This window comes from Eptesicus fuscus, chromosome 11 (assembly GCF_027574615.1).
Source record: "Eptesicus fuscus isolate TK198812 chromosome 11, DD_ASM_mEF_20220401, whole genome shotgun sequence".
Taxonomy (NCBI): domain Eukaryota; kingdom Metazoa; phylum Chordata; class Mammalia; order Chiroptera; family Vespertilionidae; genus Eptesicus; species Eptesicus fuscus.
This window is the reverse complement of record NC_072483.1, coordinates 58,565,299-58,575,984: the sequence shown is the minus strand read 5'-3', so window position 1 is coordinate 58,575,984 and position 10,686 is coordinate 58,565,299. Positions and strand designations below refer to the sequence as shown.

General features: G+C 52.9%; 1 long non-coding RNA gene across 1 annotated transcript; it reads right to left on the bottom strand.

Moving 5' to 3' along the window:
- Positions 1 to 4,025: 4,025 nt before the first annotated feature.
- LOC114230448 (uncharacterized) lies at positions 4,026 to 7,587 on the bottom strand. The gene is made up of 3 exons (XR_008557471.1): positions 7,440 to 7,587; positions 6,468 to 6,649; positions 4,026 to 4,685 (listed from the first exon to the last, which is right to left on the bottom strand). It is a non-coding gene; the product is annotated as an uncharacterized LOC114230448 (long non-coding RNA).
- Positions 7,588 to 10,686: the final 3,099 nt, after the last annotated feature.

Below are 10,686 nucleotides of genomic sequence, written 5' to 3'. Positions count from 1 at the left end.
AGTCTAAGGGAACACAGCTGTTGCTGCAGCACGGCCTGTTCTGGGGACAGCTCCTGGCCCTGCCAGACCTGCTCACAGCGACTCTGGGAGAGGCTCCAGGGTGGGGAGTAGGTTCATCCACAGTCAGCAGTGCCACAAGGACACCAGAACTGGACGGCACCAGAGGGGCCTTCGTTGGGGTGAGGTGAAGCTGACAACACCCTGGGAACAGACATGGAGGTCTTGGCGAATGGGAGACAAAACCTCTGGCTTTCTGCCATCTACTGGTTATGGGACCATGTTTGAGGCAGAGACAGGCTGTGATAACCCAGCCCCAGGCCTGGAAAGCTTAGTTCTTGCTCCAGATTTGGGCAGGGAGGGGTCCAGCTTGGAGAGTCTGCCATCTGGAGCAGGCAGCTTCCAAGAGCACCCTGGGGACTCTATCTCAGGAAGGGAGGAAGGGTATGGAGGAGCTTCCAGAACGAGTTATGCAGGGAACCTAAATTGCTCCCCGACTTTCCAATGACCAGAACTCATGGCACAGCAGTCCCTAATAGCACCAGACACAGTGTAGTACCTAACAGTAGAGGATGCTGGGAATTGTAATCCCTAATAGCACGGGATGCTGGGAAGTGTAGTCCAGTTGTGAGTTGGGGATGCAGGGCTGCCACTGTGACTCCCCAGAGGTGAGCACCTGGGATGGAGCAGGGAGGAGGTTCAGAGGCTCTGCCAGATGCAAGAACTGAGGACACTAATCCTAAAGAAGGAAACTCAGGTGCATGGGCATCTTCAAGGATTTGAAAATCTGAAACAACTTGACTGAGAGGGTATGTGGCAAACAGCTATAAGCAACAACAGTTAACCGCCAAGTTCTTACAGAGGGAGCAGTACTTCCTCATGTGGACAGAACCCAAGGGTCACAAGGAACCCTGGGCCAGAACTGCAGAGCAGGAGCCACTGTTGCTGCTCCCTGTACAAGAGAGGCTGCAGGCCTCTGATGGCTTGAGAGCCAGGGCTATGTCCACTGTGTCTCTGCTCAGGCCAGCCCTTAGCATCTGCTTCCTAGTTCCTCCCCAGAACCAACAATGTAACTGGGGAGGGGAGATTACTGAAGGCCACCTACCTCCCTTCAGAATGGACAAGACATATTACAAAGCAGTATTTGCCAGCCACTGTGAGCTTTAAAAAAAGTACCACATGTTATTATTGGTAAATGTTTCCCCGCGATGTTCATGAATACGAATTGGGAAGGCAGGTGGGCTGACTTGGTTGAGAGCAGGCTGAGGGGCAAGACCTGTTGTAGCATCTTAACAAGAAAGGAGCCCAGAACTGTTGGCAAAGGCTTCTGCTTGGGTGAGAATCGGCCGACACTGTAATTTGATTTGAAAGTTGGGGGTTGGGGGGTGGGAAGGGGCAGGTGTGCTCAGACCATAGCTTCAGACTAACAAGATGCCCCTTGAGCTCGTCAGCCTGGTACTCACTACACAGCAGAGGTGGCCAATAATGAAAGGAACCCTGGAAGCAAGACCCCTGGGAACCCACCCGGCTCCCACAGGAGCCCAGCCTTAGGGGTCCGAGCTCCCTGAGCAGTATCCCCACCCCACCCCTGGACCTACATCCCTGTAGGCTGCAATGCTGGTCCCCATCATGTGGGGCTGACCGAAGGGTCAAATACGATGGTGGGGCCAAAGCTTGCAGGATGAGTATTGAATATATTGCTCACTTGGGGTCACCTTCAGCTCCAGTTGTGCAGGCCATCCTAAATTTCACTGCAGAATAGCCAATGGGCCGATTCCTTGTGTAAGTTTAACACCAAGTCAAAAATTCTCTAATCCTATAGAAAATCACAGAAGCTCTGTCCAAAGGCCAACCCTTCTCCCCCAGCAAATCCTGGAGCCTGCCTTCAAATAGATCCTAGAAGCAGACAGGCCATGACACACACGCCCTTGGCAGCAGGGCACCGTGGGCATGGACCACAGGCCACCTGGCAGGGCCCCTGGCTCCCCACACGGGCGCAGCACGTGCTGGGCCCCTGGACAGCAGCACACCTGTCCGAGGGCGGGTGGCACTGCTGAGGCCGCAGGATGAGCCCTGGTGTTCAGGAGCAGCTGTGTGTGGAAGGGGGGGCGGGGTGAGAGTGGGGGTGGGGAGCTCCCTCTGCCAGCAGCCAGGCGCCCCCTGCGTCACCCAGCCAGGCTTGCCAGGCAGAAGTGCTGGCCTAGTTGTTTTGAGGTTGTTTATCTCTCGGCTCAGAGCACATTCCTGAGTGTGTTTAAATCCTAGATTCCAAAGGGCGACCAGGACTGTTTATCCAAAGCTGGGTCTCCTTAAACCATTGTTTTATGTCGCCCTGTTTTCCAAGCCATTTCCTATTTTCCTGCTGATACCATGAAAATATAAATTTTTTCCAAAGGCTGTGAGCACCCGTAATGGCAGACAGCTGGCCTAAAGCGAGGGAAGGCCATTAGAGGATCAATGGTCCACAGGAAGCGGGCGATTAGGCTCCTCAGACGGGCTGCTCTGCTGATAACACGGACCCCTCCCTGCCGCACATCCTCTCCTCCCCCCTCCCCCCACCCCTGCCCATGTTCCTCAAGGGGCCACTGACCCAGGAAAGGAAGGTGGGGGAGGGTCAGACCCTGGCCAGAACTGGTTCCCTGGGAGACCTCCCCTGGCCAGCCCCTTCAGAGGGACCCCGAGATTCCTGTGCTAGAGAGGGAGGGCTCCTCACTGGGCCCGGCACACGGTCCCCTGGCCACAGAGCTACATGCAGACGGCAGATGCTGACATGCAGCACATGGTGGGTGATGGAGGAGGCCGCTTGGCGCAGGGGCACAGGCTGCGTGTCAGTGCTGTTAACATCCTAGTGAGAACATTAATAGGCATGAAGCTCTTTCACGTACAAATTCACCCTCATCCCATGAGGGAGGCTCCCTACCACAACTTGAGAAAATGAACACAGAAATAATGCTAAAACTCACAGCTAGGTCACTGATTCATTCAACAAACACCTACCATAGGCCAGGTGCTGAGATTCAGAGCTGAGCAAAGTCAGACCTGGTCTAGGGCTCAGCGAGGAAGGCAGAAAGTCTCACCACATGCAGGCTGACAGCCGTGAGCGGTAAGAACCAGAAAGGCTTGGGACAGCCCACGTGGAGTGAGGGGGCACCTGAGCATAGAAACAGCGTGTCCCAGGCTCTCCCATGGGCATATGGGCCCTGGCTGACCACTGAGCTTCTCACTTAGCCAGTCTAGAAAGGGGCCAGGAATCTGTTTTTTAAGGAGAACACCAGGGAATTCTCACCAGCAGGGAGATTTGGGAAATGGTGGGGCTGTAGTTCCTGGCACCCGAGATCAGCTGCATCCCCAGGGAACCATTAACTGGGTGCTCCTGGGCATGAGGCCTCTGAAAGCCCCCAAGGTCCCAGGGTGCACCACGGCTGAGGGTGTGGCCAATCTGGATGGGCAGAAAAGATGTCCCCAGGAAGTGATCCATTGGCTCTGAGGCCAGTGATGACCACAACAACCTTTCTGACACATGTGCCTTCAGATCCTCAAACCAACCCCCGTCCGTCTTCTGTGACCCACGCACAGCCCCGCCTCACGGCCCTATCTGACAGATTGGGCAACTGGGGATAAGAAGGAGGTGCTCTGATCAGCACGTGGCAACGAGGGGCCCGGCAGGGATGGCCCTCGACTCCTGTGCTCTCACAGCTCTTAGGAAAACCCTTTGCTTTTCTAAAAATTGTTTGCAATGTACACTTCTACTCAGATTTGAGCATCACTGTTGGGCCGGCGTGGCTCAGTGGTTGAACATCAACCTATGAACCAGGAGGTCACAGTTCTATTCCTGGTCAGGGCACATGCCCGGGTTGCGGCTCGATCCCCAGTGACCGGCATGTAGGAGGCAGCCAAGCAATGATTTTCTCTCATCACTGATGTTTCTATCCCTCTTTCCCTCTCCCTTCCTCTCTGAAATCAATAAAAAATATATTTAAAAAAAAACATTCAACAATAAAGATGAAAAAAAACACATAAAAACCAAATTTGAGCATTGCTGTTAAGGTGCACGAGGAATCTTCCTGCTGCACGTGTGGAATGCAGCTAGACTTGCGCTGACTTGATGAGTTAATGGTGTGAGCGCCCGTTTAGCAGGATGTCATTCCCAATGTCCTCAGGTCCTCGCTTCTGTTAGCCACGTTCTGTGACGTTCCCCATACAGCTATTCTTAGGCCTGTTCCTTCGTACAGGTTTTTGCAGGGATTCTGAATGCAGCCTGTTTTTCTGTTATAATCTTTAACTGGTTTCTGCCAGTGCACAGAAAGCTGTGGGTTTTGCGCGGACATTTCCTGTTGTCTGTGCTGGTGAACTCTGATTCCACATTTGTCAAACCATTAGCTCAAACATCGCTGAAAATGAAACCTTACAGAGAATCCTAATAAAACTGAGAAAAGCATTAGTAGGTGTTTCATGCCACTTGACTAGTCACTGTTTTGCTGAAGAGCAGGCTGTTCCTGGTGGGTGGGGCTCCCTCCAGCTGGGTGGGGGTCAGTGTGCTGGGTCAGTCCCCACCCCAGTTCTCACACTGGTCAGCACCAAGCGGAGACCAGGAACATCTGATCAGAGAGTCTGTTCCCCTTCTTTCTTTTTCTGTTCTCACAGTCAATGTGGTCTCCTCACGGATTTCACCTGGGCTTCTGGTCTACCTGGAATGTCACACACAGATTCATGGCTGTCAGTCTAGTGTGATCTCTCCCTTGCAGATGAGAGGTGCCTTTGCACATGCCCCGCTTCCAGTTCAGATCATTTTACCCTCACACACGACTGTCCCTGTTCCCAATGCTCTGGGTGGCAAAGGGGACCTTCCAGGTCTTTACCACCTAAACCACCACAAAGCCAATCAGATTGGACGGAAGCGGGATTGGTGGAGCTGCATCTCCCGCTGTGTGAGGCTCACAGCGGGCTTTTCTTCCCTCAAAAAAGAGAATCGGCAAAGTGACCCAAGATAGCCTGCTTTGCTCCCCTGTCAGGGATTGAATGTACTGCCAACCAGCCTCTGCCCATTGTTAGGTCACTGTCACATGAGGCCATTTCCCCGGCCCTGCTGACGACCTGAGCGTGGCCTCACCCCAGGGACAGAGCACCAGGCCCACGGTGCCGGCAACTTGCTGGGAGGTTTTACTTCAGATCCGCCAGCTCCAGGGCTCAGATTCCACAGCCTCCAAAGCCCAGGGTCACAGGGAGAGACCAGCTCTGGGCCAGGGGCTCCATGGCCTTGGCAGGTGAGCTCCAGCCTTGGGAGGGTGTATGGGCAGGTGGGCAGAGGCGAGCAGGATGCCAACTGCAGGAGATCTGCACTGGGGGGCAGGGGCAGAGGTCTGGCTGCCAGGGTCACACAGCCAGGTTGTCCTGTGGGGCACCCAGAAGCAGCGCTTCTACCCAGAGGGAGAGTCCTGGGCTTGCTCCGGAGTGGACCAAGGCCTCCCCTCCAGGGGGCATCACCTCAGAGGGACATGACCTCCAGGAAAACATGGCCTCCAGGGGATATCACCTCCAAGGCCTCCTGGGTGGTGCCACAGACACAGACCACATTCTGCATTCTGCATTTTGACAAAATGATTCTTTGTCTTCAGTCATCAGTGACTTTCTTTTGCCCCCCCCCCCCCAGTTTTCTTAAAGTGGGCCCTGACTTCGGACAGAACTGTGCTGCTGCTCTCAGCCCTGAGTCCGATTCGTCTCTATCCTCACAGGAAGTTCTGTGCTCTCGGTGGCAGTAGTATGTGTTCAGAGCTGGGTGGTGAGGAGATGAACAGCCTCTGGGCCTCCCCCTTCAGCCACCCCACCCTCTCCAGATGCTCTCACCTCCTCCCCCCACAGCATCTCTCTGTCACTCTTCTTGCTGTCTAGCTGCTCGTTTCCCACTTGTTTCCTCTGCCTCACGTGTCCCTCCTTCCTCTGATCCAGCTGACAAGGAGAAAAGCCCCTTCAACATCAGCAGCAAGAGTGGAGATGGTGCCTCTGTCTGCCTCTCGCTGAGTCCTGATCGTGGAGAGATCTGGACACAGCTGGAGGAGACAATGATGGATGCCCTTGTCAGGCTGATGGGGACACGAATGAGGGGGAATGTGGTGGACCCAACCCTTCCATCTCCTCATCACACCTGGGCTCATGCACACCTACATGGAGTCGTGCACCTCTGACTGACTCAAGAGGAACATCAGGATGAATTGTGGGAGGGAGGGTGTGTCTTCAGCTGTCCTGCACCCATGTGAACCTGCTGGGGACCAGTAATGAAGACATTCATCAAAACCCAAGATCCCTACAGGGACTCAAATTCTGGGACTGCAAATCACCTGAACCCCTCTGCACTCCCTACCCACATTCCCTTCCCCTGATTTCTGTTTTGCGTTCCCTCTCCCTTCTTATAAAAATCCCAGTGTGCATTGAGAGGGGGCGATGGGTTTTTGAAGACAAGGAAAGTCTCCCACCTCCCCAGTAGCCAGCAGTTGGAATAAACTTCTTTTCTTCACCTTAGCCCCTGTCTTGTGAGTTTGGCTTTCAGGGCAACAGGCATTCCAGACCTGGTGACAGGTTATTTTCCTGGTTTCACTCTCAGGAGCTTGGGCCCTTTCTCTGGGTGGCCCAGCCCATCAATGACCCAAAAGTCTTCCTGGGGAAGGGGAGAGAAAATGGTCACTGGTTACTCCAGTGGATTAAGTAAATGCAACTATTACTACTAAATGGTGATACCCATCCTTCCCCTGCTCCTGGTCACACACCCTCAGGTTATTGCTTAGATGTCTTCCCTCTGTCCCCTGTCCCTCAGGCAGAGGCAGCTCAGAGAAAGAGGACTGTCCTTCTCCAGACTGTAGACACCAGGAAAACACTGCCTAGGACTCCTGCTCACCAAAGGCACCCTCGCCCACCCCCCCACCCCCCCTCTGAGCTATAGATGAGTCTACACTGAGCTGTCTACACAGCCTGAGACAGAAGTGGGTTGCCTCCGAGTTGCCCCACCATCCAGGGAGCTTCTGAAGGTCCAGGTCCATAGCAAGATGCTTCTCTACTGGAATAATTCTGATTTTTCTCTTAGTTTTATTGCCATGGGGTGATTAATCAATGGCCCGAATGGAAACCACTTGGTTGATAATTCTTCGACAATGTTCTGCAACTGCAGCGCATTTAGACAACTCTGTTAGTTGCATAGGTTCGATCCTATCTGTAAGGAGTGTAACCACAGTATCTTTGCTATTGCTAACAAATTCACTGAAGTAACCCAGAAACAGCCAGAATTCGGTCTTCTAAAGTAACTTTGACATTTTTCTTTTGGTTTTATTGCTATTGTGTAAGTGACTTCACACTATCTCACGGGGAGACTTGCTAAGATTACAACTTTTAGGGTAGTGTTTCATAGATATGGATTATATAAATGTAAATATTACTACTAAATTGTCACTTACTAGATTTCCAGACAGTGCACGTGGAATATCTTTGTCATTGTGGTCTAAAGAGTGGCTCCTGCTAATCCGGAAACACCAATTTTTGTCTTTTGTATGAGGTAACCAAGCCTTGTCCCTCCTGTGGTCTCTCTGTGTGGCTGAGTGATGATGCCCCCTGGGCTCTGTCCCTCCTGTGGTCTCACTGTGTGGCTAAGTGATGATGCCCCCTGGGCTTTGTCCCTCCTGTGGTCTCACTGTGTGGCTAAGTGATGATACCCCCAGGGCTCTATCCCTCCTGTGGTCTCACTGTGGCTGAGTGATGATGCCCCCTGGGCTCTGTCCCTCCTGTGGTCTGTGTGGCTAAGTGATGATGCCCCCTGGGCTTTGTCCCTCCTGTGGTCTCACTGTGTGGCTAAGTGATGATGCCCCCTGGGCTCTGTCCCTCCTGTGGTCTCACTGTGTGGCTAAGTGATGATGCCCCCAGCGCCTTGTCCCTCCTGTGGTCTCTCTGTGTGGCTAAGTGATGATGCCCCCTGGGCTCTGTCCCTCCTGTGGTCTCACTGTGTGGCTAAGTGATGATACCCCCAGGGCCTTGTCCCTCCTGTGGTCTCACTGTGTGGCTGAGTGATGACTCCATCACACACATATAACTGTATGATTCCAGGGCCAAGTTTCCCCAACGGAGCTTGTGTGGAAGGGGACTCCCAGGTGCAGGCCTTCCCCAGCCTGGGACCAGGAGTCTGAATGACACACCTGTCCCATCATCAGGGCCGCGCGTTTTTTATCACGTTTCTCCTGCCCTCTCTCGTTTTTCAGCCTCTAGACCCAGCAGAGCAAACACCCAAGGCCTTGAGATTGTATCTCTGTTTGTTTTGGTTGATTGAACATTTTCCTTCCTTGTTTAACGTTTTTTCAGATTTCTGGGGACTGTTCTCCAGCGCTGATGTTACCTGGGCCCTGGCCAACAGAAACACACCGTCTGCCTGTGGCTGGGGTGTCATGCGGAAGCCGAGGGCCGAAACTTCTGTTAAATTTAGCTTCTCATGGGCAGATGTATCTCCATTAATCACAACCAAGGAGTCTGATTCCCTAAACTAGCCTCTACATGAGTAAGCGCATCCACCCCAGAGCCAATTTCCTGGAGCGGATGCCAACACTCTCCCTAAACACCAGCAGCCGCAGCAAACCAGCAAGGCCAAAGGGAGAGGCCGTGTGCCCCTGGTTCTCCCTGAAGCCTGGGGCCGGGGGCGGCAGCACACAGGGCTAGATTCCCGTGACCCAAGACAGTGACTTCCCAGCTTTGGGAAAGTGGAGGTCCTGCCCCATGTCCCGCCCAACACCTGGCCTTGGAGGTCACACTCCCTGGGAGGGGACATGTGAATATTCACTCCAACACCAGTTGCCCCGTTACCCCAGGAAAGCTGACGCCTCCGCTGAGCCTGGCAGACTTGGGCAGTGGGGACACACGAGGGTCAAGGTACCATGGAGTGTGTGCTAACGTCATCGTTGACCAAAGCACAGGGACCGTGGAGCACGCTCCGGACGGCAGGTGCACACGGTACAGGATGCCGGGTTTCCTTATAAGATGATGAAACGCTCTGAGTTGACTGTGTTGATGGTTGCATTTGCCCGTGAATATATGTACAGCATTAAATGCATTTTAACTCACAACGGGCTTATCGAGATGTAGTCCAACATGAGTAAAGGAGCACCTGTATTTCAGACACAGGAGACCCTTTGTATTTTTTATATACTTCTGTTTTCAAACAAATCAAAGAGCATATGAACTCCACGAACCATGAGAGCAAAGAAAAGACAAATAAGACACAAAATAGAGGTTGGAAGAGACAAGAAAACAACAACGGCAGCCAGCTCTGCTCAGGAAGCTGCCCAGCGATCTCACTGTGAACCCTCCCGTCTGTCTGGCCCTCCCTGCAGCCCCAGCCCGTCCTCTCCTGAAGGCACAGATGCCTCCCTGATGGGGACACACATGCCCACTCGTGGGGACAGCAAAAGGCTTCGGTGTTCCACTGGGGGCTCCCCCTCTGGCGAGATGGGAGAGCTAGCGTGATGGCCAGGGAGGCTGGCGCTTGTGTTTAAATGAGCCCTGCTGTCCCCATCCCTAGGGAGCTGCGACAGTGGGAGTCTTGTTTCCAAACACATTCTCTGCTCCGTGACCTCATCCAGGAGCCTGGGTGAAATATCTATTATCCGTGATTCTCCTTAATACAAAATTCTCGTGAATGTGAACAAGTGGCTGGAAGACATAAAACTACACGTTACAAGCTCAGTTCCTGACCTTCAAAGCATCAAATATCCCAACGTGGGATATTCAAAAAGGCAGTTTTGGCCTGGCCAGTGTGACTTAGTTGGTTGAGCGTCATCCCGTGCACCAAAAGGTTGCCGGTTTGATTCCCCATCAGAGCACATGCCCAGGTTGTGGATTCAGTCCTCAGTCGGAGGCAGCCAATCGATGTTTCACTCTCTCCCTCTCCCTTCCTAAGAAAATAAAAAAGAAAAACATTTTTTAAAATGAACTTTTATTTCAAGCCTGGGTTTCTTTTAAGGGTTGTAAGCATTCCTGGGAACTAAGTCATGGTCCTGCTCTGAACCAAAAAGATGGGGCCGCCTCCTCAGCTCTTCAGGGCGTCAGTTTGGAGACTTGGACACTATTTGCTTTCTCTGCCCAGTACTCTCAGAAAACACCATGAAATGAAAGAGATGTACTCCCTCAGCACAAATGACAAACTGCACACGCCACCAGGGGAGGTACACCAGCTACAAGTTCGAAGGTGGTACCTGTACCAGGGTCTGCACTGTGTCTGACAAGCTGACCCACAGCAGACCCCTCACACACTGTTGAGGAACTCTCGGTGCGAAGTACAGAGCCTGCTCACCACCCAGAGACATGAGAGCAGCCCAGATAATTAGATGCTTTCCTCCTTCCTTCCTCCTCTCCTTAATGGCTTTGGGAGGCATTCAGACCAAGACACTCCCTTGGCTGGCCCGGAGCCTAGCTGCTCTCTCAATCACTGAAGCTGCTTGTTCTTAGTGAAATGCAAAACTTTGGCCACTTAGATCTGAACTCCAACTAACACTGCTGGGAAACTTTATTTTCAATTCTTAAAACCCACACACAGAGAGAGAAAGGGATGGGGGAGCACAGGCACGCTCCACGGTGGGGATGCCTGATGGAACCTCCCTCGTGATGTGTGCAACACGGAACTGAGGGCATGTGGCTACTGAGCACTTGAACTGTGGCCAGTGT